The following is a 9,601-nucleotide window of genomic DNA, read 5'->3' on the forward strand; positions in this document are numbered from 1 at the left end:
TCCCCTCCTGGCATACCTTGGCTCGTCTCCTCTCTGATCGTGTCGAGTGATGACTTCCCAGCCCACCCGGGGGACGCAGGCCAGGCTGCCCCTTCCCTCACCTCCCTTGGCGGGACAAGGTGGTGCAGGGCTGCAAGCAGGGCAGGGGCAAGTGGCTTGGGGCTGAGGGTGCCAGGTCACCCCTAGCAGACTGGCCCCTGGGTGCAGTGCCTGGGGGTGCAGGGAGCAGGCTGGCTGTAAATAGGCATGAATTGCAGCTGCCACAAGGAGAGGAGGGGTGCAGAGGCTGTCCACAGCTGGGTGGCATGGGCAAAACTGCAGTGCCCAGCCCTGAAGCCAGCGCTTGCCTTCGGCTTTTGCAAATAATCACGTTTTTTAAATTAAATAGCATAATTGTGTGTGTGCATGCGTGTGTGTGCAGGTACAGGTCGGGATCAGGGTTGCAGTCGCAGGAAGGGAAGAGGAAGGAAGCAGATGGAAGGGATGGGCTGAGGCTGAGCAGCACAGGCGAGCACGGGAGAGGAGCACCAAAAGACAGAGCATGATGGCGGAGACGGAGGAGGAGGCCAGTGGGGAAGGAGGCAGGAAACGCTGGCCAAAAAACAGCAGGACACAGCACTGGAGAGGCCAGGTTTTATGTCGAGGAGGGAGAGGGGAGACAGGGGAATGGAGACTGGGGCTTGGGGTGAGGGCAGCCAGGACAAGGGGAAGAGGGGCAGGAGTCTTGTACAACAGGCCCAAGTAGGCATGAAAAGAATAGGTTAGAAGAAAGAGAGCAGAAGGGAGGGGGCAGCAGAGTAGCCAGGGCAAGTTTACAAGAAAATACAGCCAAAGGGGCGAAGAAACCAAGAAGCAGCATCCAGGGAGTCTGGTGAAAGGAGAAAGCAGCACCTGGGGTATCTCAGCACGGTAAGTATGAGGGATGCAGAGCCCAGGACATCTACAGCCAAATCACTCCAGTGGCGGGATCTGTCCAGCACGTAAGCGCCACGTCGATGTGACAGCCTCGCGACACCTTCCTCGTCCCGGTGGGAGAACCTGTGTTTCCTGGCAGGCCCTGGGTCACAGCTAAATGTGCTACCGCACAAGGCAGTGGTGCAGCTGGGATCCAGGCCCTGGCCGTGCGGCAGGGCTAGGGCAGCCGAGGGTTGCAGCCCGGGGGGGACGGAGCAGCACGTGCCTGCAGCTGGGGAAAGGCAACCCCAACGCTGGAGCAGCAGCACGAGGCTGCGCGTGGCCGGGCTCAGCTCGCGCCGTGGGAGAGCCTGGCTGCAGCGCTGAGAGCAAGGTGGTCTCGTCCTCGCACGCTGCTGGAGCGTGAAAAAACAGGGCTGCTTATTTCTGGGTCTGCTCTGCCCAGCATCTGTGTGGTGCCTTCACTGCCTCTGTTTCACCTTCCACCTTCTCCTCTACTGCCTATTTACAGTTCGTTGGGGCAGAGACTTGAGACCTAGGTACAAAACAGGGTTGTAGTCTATGAAAAGGTTTACCTAATTTTGTTTCTGGAACGTAATACGTAGCACAATGAAAGCCAGGTTTTCAGTAGAGTACAGACTTGTTTCTTAAATTGCATGAAATTAAATAAAACCTGCTGTCAGTAGCTCAGCACAAAGGTACCTCTGCTAAGCAGAGGTACGTCAGTAAGCACTAGGCGCAATCAGGACTGTGAACACGAATGTGGCTAGCGCTTATCACACCTTTGCTATTCGAGACCAAGAAGCAGTGATGGATTATGAACCCTCTTCTGTTGCTGTCATTCTATTCCATGGCGCTGGGAGAGCCGGGGGCTGCGGGGTGGGGGGGGGGCACAGGCAGAGCTGGTGGGGGGAGCCCCGAGGTGGGGTATCAGTGTGCTGTATGCATATGAAGGTTGGTACTGAGCTTTATTGGCCGGTCACTGAGGTGGAAACAAGCCACGCTTCTGGTGCTGTACATGGATGTCACCAGCGCTACCAGGGCTCCACCTCAGTGTCTGCTCTGAACACACCTGGAAAAGCTGCCTGTGCCTTTTCACCTCCACCACCTTAAAGCTGAGACTAAAAAAGAAGACAAGCAAAACCCTGGCAAGCACAACCTCTCTTTTCATTAACATTTTAAATGGTTATTTTTAATGGTACATTTAACTAACACTAACTTATCCATGGGAAGAGAATTTGGCTGTTAACACTGGCATCTGCTTAACAAACTGAAGCTTTGCATTTGGTGAGGCGTGAGCATAACACCAATAGTATTACTTGCTAACAGCAGACTCATTAGCATTAATTGCTGCATTTACTACCACAAAGAGCTTTCTGTATCTGTAACAGCAGTTATTAGATGTACCCCATTCTCACTGGAAAAGGTACACAGGAAATTATTAGCAATGATGCACACCTACCGGTAAATGAGGATCTAAATTCTTGGCACTTACCATAACTCAAAACTTCCAGAAGAGTAAGAAAAGTGATGAGCTGTTCTGAGGACTGTGTTCTTCATCTTTCCTCACTGGAGAACTATGTTCAAACATGGGTAAATTGCAATTGGAAATGAGTTTAAGGGTTATGGTGCTCAAAGGCCACAGGAAAATGTGCATCCATAAAAATACCTTGCAGTTCGGCCAAGACTGGCTTTTGCTATCCAAAGCAGGCATTGTCAGAACAGGCAAAGGGCAGGGTTTAGAGGGATAAACTGCAATGGATAAAGAACCTGATCAGATTTGCCACAACTGTGCACTGGTTGGCACTATTATGATTTACAGGACTTGTCACTTGGGCCCATCAGCAGCTGGAATCCCAAGGCAGCGTATTTGTTTTAGAGACACCATATTTTGATGCTTGGGATGTGAAATATGGATTTTTTTTCCTAAGATTTCTCAAGGTGTGACACTTCAGGCTGGGTTATAAATCAGGATGCAAATGTCACAACTTACCACAAAATCCAGACCCAAGCATCCCACAAGCATGGGAGCATCTTTGAGTGGCTGTGACATGGGATACCTATGAGATCTGGAAACTGCAATGACTTGCTTCCAGAGAGATACCTGTACCTAACACCTGGTTACCGGTCTGTGGTCTGTGTTACGAACTCTGTCCGCACATGGCAGGTGTGGTGTCTGTGAAAACTTGGGAACACGCTGGAGGGTGTGAGCTTTACACAATGCTTTCTGGTGATTAATACTTTCATAGTATATGGTTTGTCAAATCTTTACTCTTCAAAAGTGCTGCCTTTCCAGTTTACCTTAAAAATGGTGCAATGACCAGGAAGCTAGAGGAATGAATGTTTGAACCATTTTTCACAGAGAGAAAGGTGCTAATTGAAATGCAGAATAGAGTGGTCATTCATACATCCCAATAACCTTGGTGATAAATCTGACTTTAGGTCTTTTAAAATATTACAACTAAAATGCAAAACACTAAGCAGCAATAACGCTACTCTGCCAGATGAGAGCTGCTCCAAGATTGTTACAGGGCTGGAGGGCAGCAAGGCACGCTTTAGACTTGGTTTGGAAATCACACCTCTGCATTGATCTGCTGTTGCCCCTTCCTTGGGTGCTGATTTTTTTATCCAGCTCTGTGCCTGGGACTTGAAGGTTTCAGTCCCCAGATGCCTGTGGTGACAGGCTGCAGTACTAGCAATGGGAGAGTTTGTGGAAGTCATTGGTAGAAGTAGACAGTCCCACCTTGTTCTGCCAGCTCAACACATGGATCTGGGTTTTCCATCTCTCGGAGCCCAGCCTCCAAAACTGTTTCTTTAGCTTGCAACCCATTTTGTAACCCAGTCCTCCCAGCTGGAGAAATCGCTCCAGGGCCTGAGCCCCTTGAGGATGCTGCCCAGACAGAGAGTCAGTGGGGATGCACAAGGCACTTGACATGAGTGCAGGAATCCAGCAGAGCTTCAGTCCCTCACAGTGCACCTGGCTTCCCGTCCTGGCCCTGCATTCAGCCCTACATGATCACATGTAGCTCTAATATTCATGCAGGCTTGTTTCCTGTGGATACCTGAATTGAGTCGGGTTTTGTTTTTGCCCTGTTGTTCTGTTGGGTTCCCCTCCCAGCACTGAAGCCATGCACTTTGTCTAGCATTGAAATTTTCATGGGGAGTAACGGTCTAATCCCCGCTGCAGGCAAGCGGCAGAGTCAGAATCAAAAGATGCATGGCGTTATGAGAGAAGTTATTTTGCTTTCAGGCCGAGGGATATGGCAGCACAGAAAGCAAGGATCTTGCACCAAAGAGTCTGCAGGGGTACTCCTTGCAATCCATCCCCCCCTCCCCCATTCCCTGGGCAAGTGAACACATGGCAAGTGAGCAAGCTGAAATGGCCACAGGGAGAAGCTCTGACTCCAGCTGGGCTTCCCCCATCCCCTCCCACCCAGCCATATGCCATCTCCAAACCCTTGTTCTCTCAGTGTCCTACAGGGGCAGAGGAACCACCAGGCACCCTGGTAGAGAAGCAGGAAGTCCTCTTGAAGGCTGATGGTGGCAGCCCTGCCTCCACCTGGCTGTCTGGCAGCCAGCACCCTTCCACTGCCATCCAGCAGGCAGCACACGAAGAGCTCCTAGAGGTGCCAGAGCCTGCAGCAAGTAACAGCATAAGCCAGGCCATACAAGGAGGCAGCTGGGTCTCCGGGTATGAGGGTGGCACAACCACCCTTACTGGAGGAGCTCTGCCTCAGGGACATACTGCTCACTTAAAGTGGCTTTACTTGGCACAAGCCGTGGAAAACACGGGCACTGTGCATTCGGCCAGAGCACCCATGAGCTGATGGTGAGCTTGAGATAAGACTATGCATCCTCTCTGCAATGCGGTTTGGGAAGCCTGCCTGCCTGTGGGTCCATCACTCATTTGTAGAGTGGCCTGAGAACTTCTCCGGCCATGGACAACCTGTCCCAGATCACCTCACTGGCTGCTAACTTTACTGGTTTGCTGAGCAGAGCCAAGATAACCCCCAGTGCTTGTGTGTTGGTTGTCTGTCTTGCGAAGGAAGGGGTGGGCTCACCATATCTTTCCATGAATGTTACTTTACCAAGCCTGAGGTCTTCCTTCCACCACAGAGCCTTGCATGCCTTCAGCCCAGCCTCCTGCCATTGATCAAAGCTCTTCTCCATGGCACAGAAACTAAGATGTCCAGAGGTTCATTGCTACAGGCAGCTGCTAGTGATAGCCCCAGCTGCACCTCTGGTACCCCAACACGGCATGCAGCCTCTCTCACTGAGGCTGAGGCAGAGCGGGGGCAAGTGCTGCTCTTCCCATCCACAGCACACGGTGGGGATGAACACAGTGCCATGCTCTTGAAGCAAGTTGCTCTTGCTGGTAGCGGCGCGTTGCTCTTCTGCAAGGTTTTTCCGGGGTGGTGGTTGGCACAGTAGAGCTGCTGACAGGCATCAGGGCAAGCCTCCCACGCTGCAGGATGGGGTTCCAGCTGACACAGCCCTGGTACCCACCAGCAGAAGCCGTACTGTGTGCTCTGTTAGCGGGACAGAAATGCGATCATATGCCTGAGCCCAGTCAGGCCTTTTACTGCCAAGTGATCTGGCAGCAAGTGGCTGCGGGAAGGATGGGTGTGCAAGCATGGCCTTGGGCTGCTGTCTCCTTGAGGATGATGTCGGGAGGCATCTCTCTAGGGAGCCGCACCTCTTGGCGTGCTTGGTGACCCAAGGGCTGCGGAGGAGACATGGGGATTTGTGCTGCTGGCTGCAGAGAACGATTTACTCCCCGGGGGGCACAACTGAGTGCCTCTTTGTAAGGAGCCGGCAGCTGAGAGCCAGCTCCTGGCTCCAAGCGAACCTTGAATCAGCATGAGGGCAAGGACCACAAGCTCAGAGGGCATCTGCAATGCTGTCCAAAGGCTTCCTGCTCTGCTCTTGTTACCCCCATTAGCTAATTGAACTGGAAATAAGGAAAGAGACCAAACAGCTCTGGCAAGGGGCTCTAACACTTGCAAATAAAGGTTTGCAACTGCTCTAAAGCACCCCGTGGCCCCCTGCCCCAGGCAGCTACCCCAGGCAGCGACGTGTCCTCGGGCCGTGGAGGGCTGGGCTGTCCTGAGGCAGCCAGGTCAGACTAAGAGGAGCCGATTGCAACTGAGTGACAGCAGAGTTAACAAACCAAGAGGCACCAAGGAGAGTGACTGAAGAAAGGGGAAAAAAGACAATGGAGGTACTTTGTGCCTCTAATGATGGCTGCGATGCGGCAAATGAAGGAAAATTAGCACCAGACAGACAAATGGCAACTCATTTCAAAAGGCACTGAATGAGACAAAATTGCAATTAGAAGCTCAGGAGATTAACTCAGTAGCAATGAAACTTTATCTCCCAAGGAAACCAGTGCTCCGGCATACTCCCTTGCTCGCTGTCTGTACCCTCGGAGCTCTCCTTCCCTGCCCTTTAGTGATTCCCCTTGCTCTTACATAAATACTAGACCTGAGAAAACATTTATTCAGAGCAGGAGGGTGAATTTGCTTTGATGCTATCCTCCCTCCCACCTTTTTAAATTCGTATCTGCAACAAACAGTTTCTGTTTGCAGCGAAGGTGAACTGGAGTAGGAAGCCATCACTACTCCAGTGGCCAAAAGCTGATGTTGTGCTCAGCTTCATGCAACAGGATGGCCTGATCACGGTTAGGGTCAGGGAGGTTTTGCCTTGGGGCACAAGGACAGCAGCTGTGTAACATGGGTTTTGCTTGTATACCGGAGGGAATAGTCCCCTTCCTCGGCCGGTTGGGCAAGTTCACTTAATGAATAGCTGAACTCTGTCCCTGTCCATCTCTGAAACACTGGCAATGCCATTGCGTTCTCCTCCCCCGTCTCTGTGACACGTGGTTGTTTTTTAGCTTTGTGCCCTCTTGCCCTAAGAGACATAAGCTTTTCAAGGGTGGGAAGCGGCGCCTGTCACGGGGAGGGAGCCTGTGCACCGCTCTGTGCATCCTTCTGCACCTGGTGCCCACTCCAGGGTCACCCGTGACCGAGGAACAAGGCTTGGCAGCCAGGCCTGGGTCTGTGTGTTCAGCCAGTCGAAGCAAGACAGTAATTTAGGGAGTGGGAAGCCTACAGCATGGGACTCTGCTGGGACTCTTGCTGTGGTAGCAGTTTCTGTCCAATGCTTACAAACAGTAGGGATTCATACCAGAAATAGACTAGTACCTGCTTAGAGTCCTTATTGACACCTCCTGAGCTAAGTGTGCCTGATTTGTTGAATTGGCTTTAGCCTCACTTCAAAAGGATGGCACCAGCTTGGTGTAAGAGGTTACCTGGTGGTGAATCAGGTATGAATGGTTTGGGTTTTTTTTCATATATGCTCGTTACCAATGCCTATGAATAACCCCAAGAGAGACAGCATGATGGCACTTCTTGTGCTCACCCAACAGCTCTGTCACCTGAAAAGATTACTGCGCAATTTTGGTTCTAGGCACAGATGCCTTCTTTAAGGGCCAGCTACCCATACGGTGAAAATCAGCATCGATACACTGACACCATTGAGTCTGCTGTGCTGGTTAGTGAGCTGCTCTCCGATGTCAGAGTTAGTTACTATATGTAGAACCTATCAAACAGGAGGAATTCAGCCATGTCATATAGTGATGGGACTCTGTGCTTGACAGGTGCCACAGAGGCAAAGGACAGCTATAATGTGTGGGCACCTGCTCTGGAGCCTTGAAGTCCTGCTGTCCCGTAATGGCAATCTTGCCCTAGAAATTCAATTCGGTGGAGACCCTGTTAGCTGAGCTGCCCTTTGTACAGGAGACCCAGCCCTTGAAAAGGGGCTGTGATTGCTCTGTGCGCACCCTGTGCCTGCAGCGGGACCCCCAGCGCTGGGCTCACTGGTCCCTCTGATGCTGCTTGCCCATCCACATCCCTCCAGTGCCAGCAAATGACCGTGGGCAAACCCATCAGAGGCATGGTGCAGTGGGACCAGCCGAGCGGGGCTGAACACAGAGGCTGTCTCACCCAGGGGCCGCAGCGTGCTGGCAGGTAGCAGGCTGCTCTAATAATTTCCTTGTAATGAGCAAATTAGCGAAAATCGAAGCCAGCCTCCAGACACTTTATGAACAGATAAAAGAAGTGTGGCTACATAGGGAAGTGTTTGATGGGTGCTCAGCTCCCTTGTTTTCTGCTCTTATTCTCTTGCTTCTCCATCATTCGAATCTCCTTTCCACTTTTATTGGTATTAGGTAGTTAATCTCCTTGCAGCGTTAGTGTTTGTCTCTTCCATTTCTGTTTCTGGTGCATGATTTTGTTGAGCAAGCACAAGCCATTTGGCCCACATTGATTATTTATGAAGGTGGGAACCTTTTATCTCAGCTGCTTAGTAACTTAACTGTGGTGTAGAAAGAGGCTGTCTAGAAGTAACTGCAAGTCTTGCAGGAGCTGGGAGACACGGAAGGCGGTTGAGGTGCTGCAATATCTGATAGGAAGGAAGTAGAGAAGGGAGACAAATCAGGCTGAACTCACTGTAAAGGGTGATTTATCTATTATGCCACTGGAAAGCAGGGGCAAAATGATACCCTTGGGATTTGATAGCGCCTTGCACTCACCTTGCAGAGGTGCTAAGAAAATACCAGTAAAGAGTGAGGTCCATTATTATGATTTCCAACAAGAAGGGATGAAATTTTTTCGGGAATGAGTGCAACGAGAACATTGCACCTCTGCTTGTGATGGGCTGGAAGCTCATCCCTCACCGTGCACAGGCAGATGCTCCGCAGTTGCCTGGGTGCCGGCTGCACAGCCTGACTCTGCGAGCGAGGGCAGAGCCAAAGAGAACAAAGGATTTCTAGTTCAAGCCAGGCTTAGTGGGAGAGGCATTGCAACCCTCCGGTGAGACTGCATACCATGATTTCTGCAAAACCAGGCAAGTCACTGACTCGTAATGGGTCACTGGGACCTGCTCAGGTGGAAACAGAAAATGAGTTTCCCTCCCCAGCCCCCACCCTTTCCTAGCCTAGCCTTTTGTATGTTCTCTCTTTTTGTTGCCTATCTGCTCACATTGCCCTCTACTAGTCCAGAAGATGGGAAAAGAAACACAGCTGACCAAGTGTTCGCAAAGAGGTTTGCAGAGGGACATCCGTATGGAATAATGCACCGTTGAGAGGGTCCATTCTCAGGATCCAACACACAAATACAAGGCTGGCAGCCTGGAAAGGTGGTGTCCCTTTCCTATACACACAAGTATGCAGGAAGGCAAATCCATTGCACGTTGAAAACTGCTCTAGAGCAAAACAAATAGATCAACACTAAAGGACAGGAGCTGAACTGTTTTATGAATGGAGATGCTATTAGAGTGTGCTGCAAACAGGATAATGGAATATCAGCTCAAATTTCACTTTGCTGTTACTACTAAATTGGAATCCTACACAGAGTTTAATATAGTTCTCCTAAAAATTTCTTGTCACTTCTGCTCTTCCCTTCATCCAGCGACAGCTGAACCTGTCAGATTCCAATCTGTCCCACGGCTTATGAAAAAAAAATGTTTTATGGAAAAAGGATTTTATGGGAACATAAATTTAAATGCTGCTCCAGTATCAGTGCCTTTCAGACAGAAAACATTACAGGAGCTGCCTTTGAGGTGACCAGCCAGAATACAGTAAGGCTAATGTGAGGAAAGGAGGAGGGCAGTTTGTCCCCTTCTTTAG

Source organism: Mycteria americana, chromosome 1, assembly GCF_035582795.1.
Source record: "Mycteria americana isolate JAX WOST 10 ecotype Jacksonville Zoo and Gardens chromosome 1, USCA_MyAme_1.0, whole genome shotgun sequence".
NCBI lineage: Eukaryota > Metazoa > Chordata > Aves > Ciconiiformes > Ciconiidae > Mycteria > Mycteria americana.